A 2571-nucleotide genomic window follows, 5' to 3' on the forward strand; every position below is an offset into this window, starting at 1 on the left:
GAAGAGTATTGAGGGTACCATGGACTGCTAGGAAAACAAACAGATTCATCCTTGAAAGGGTCAAACTGGGTGGCTCCTTGGAGGCAAGAATTTTGAGGCTCCATCTAACATACTTTGGACATGTTTTAAGGAGGGACTGGTCCTTGGAGAGGGACATCATGCTTGGTAGGGTGGAGGGACAGCGCAGGAAGGGAAGACCCTCTACGAGGCAGATTGATTCAGTGACTGGGGCAATTGAAATGGGTGTATTGAGATGGTGCGATTGGCACAGGACAGAGCAGAGTTTAGGGCTGTTCTGCATAGGGTTGCTATGAGTCGCAAGTGACTCGACGGTACGTAACAACAACAACAACACTTACTGGATGTTATTTGCGTAGGGATGTTTCAGGAATTTAGACTTCCTGCCCAGCCACTCCAGGCAAAAGAACAGCTTTCCACGGGAAGCACTGATGGAGACCACAGCCTCTTAAGGGTCAAGCTCCCTGAAGGCACAATGTTCTCTCTTTATATAGGCTGACAAGGTACTGGTGGGGTCTCTTTTCTATTGGCTAATTTTTACATACATTATGATTGGTTACTTAAGCCTTTTGGGCAAAGGGGCTAGAGCTCAGTTAGGTACAAAAGGAGGAAGGTCATAGGTTAGTTAAAATTCTCTCATTTGGTTACTGGGCAGCCAACCTCCATCTGCTGGACAAGTTCTCTGCTATTTATTGCCGAACTTGTATCTCCCTTATAAAAAAAAAGCAGTTAAAGCAGTTCACCTGCTGCTCCTGGGGGTCAAGTCTACTAAACAGGTTCCCTGTCCTTGCTTAGCTTGTCTCTGCTGGGCCTGCGCAGGGGTGTAAAATAGTAAGATGCTTTCCCCCTCTTCAATGGTGAACTTGTGGCTCACCGTCGCCAGAGCTGTGAATCACTGCATCTTCTCCCAGTTAGTATGTTTCCTGTGCCAATAAAGGAATGTCTTTTAATTTGTCTCTCTGTCACTTTTTTGTCTTTCTGAGAACATGGACCTTGAGGACCTTTCCCTCATTCGAGCCCCAACAATTGATGAGGCAGAATCCAGGAGACCAAAATAAACCTTGAAGGTCCTCAGGTGTGTGTGTGGGGGGCGGGGGGGAATAAGAAGGAAAATGGGATTTGTGGCAGAAATCGCAGGATGGCCTATGGCCTCCGTGTGTGGTCACTTAGTTTGGTTGCTAGAGAAGTTGGGGACTGGAACGACTCTGGTAGCTGAGGTAGCCTGGCTGATGCTCTGGGCAGTTAAATCCAAGACTGAAACAGATGATATGCAGAGAGACTCCCACAATTTGTGGAAAGAATTAGTCACCAGCAGAAAGCGTGTTTCCTGCTTACAAATGCCTGACCAGGTGGTGGAGACTGTAGCATGCTGCTTAGTGGAAGTGACGAGAAGATGCCAGCTTCACCAGAGAGCTCAGAAGAGTGTGAAGCTGTTTAAACACATGAGGTGTGTGTCGTTTGTGAGAGGATTAAACTCAGCAGAAGGTCACCTGCCAGCTAGCTCCTGGTTCCGCTTATGGGCCCCACACCCGCTGGAGCTACTAGATGGAAGATAACAAAGAGGAAACTATGAGCAGAACATTTCTGCCAGACGACCAGCAAGGAGGCCCAGCAGCAGAACACACTTCCCCACCCTGTGGTGACCAGCTCCAGGCTGAGGGCCAGGAGGGAAGGTGCCTCCCCCACAGTGTAACCATTCCCTCACCCCTGCCTCCTCTGCCTCCAGCTGCAAGGTATGCCAGGAGGTCAGACCATGGTTCCTGAGATCTTCTGGTAAAGGAATCAGCAGGAGACAAGAGGCCTCACATTAAATTCTTTATATAGACCTGTGCTCATAACATATCCACCCTTTGTCTTCCAGGATTTAGTAAGAACCTCCATGGAAACCACAAAGGTATTTAACAAATAAATAAAAAAGGAGTCCTACAATCATAAATGCTAAACATTGTGACACTGATGTGCCAAATGTGATAACGCTTACCCATGGTGGACAGTGTTTGATGAAGCTCCCCGATTAGAACAAGCTTGGAAGCAGGAGTGGCATCCACTTCTGAAATGGCTTGCCTCTGAAAACTCTATGAACAGTGCTCAGGTCTTTCATTCATAGGGTCTCTATGAGTCAGCTACAACTCAATGGCACCTAACAATAACAACACAAAAATTGCAATATTAGTCAAATCAGAATACAAAATATTCCAAGTCCTATCCCAAGTACTATCTAAGCCATTTTAAACAGATATCGATGAATATCAATGAACTCGTCTCTCCATGATCCTTTGCAAATAATAAGTTTCCACCACCTTTGAACTAATTGTGCACAGGAGCCAGGTCTGTTTTAATCATCAAGCCAATCATTGAGAGCTGGAAACAGGATGTTAAGAACGCGCTTAAAAGCTCAAACTCTTGTTGAACTTCAGTAAATGTTTCCACTCTCCACTCATTATATTTTCAACATAATGACTAATCTCAATTGACTATAGACATCTTCCACATGGTTATTGGTGAGGTTACTCTCAATTCAGGGTATTTCAGAAACATTAGGGTATTACTATT

This window comes from Elephantulus edwardii, unplaced genomic scaffold (assembly GCF_000299155.1).
Source record: "Elephantulus edwardii isolate Elephantulus edwardi_28Jun2011 unplaced genomic scaffold, EleEdw1.0 scaffold00086, whole genome shotgun sequence".
NCBI classification, from domain to species: Eukaryota; Metazoa; Chordata; class Mammalia; order Macroscelidea; family Macroscelididae; genus Elephantulus; species Elephantulus edwardii.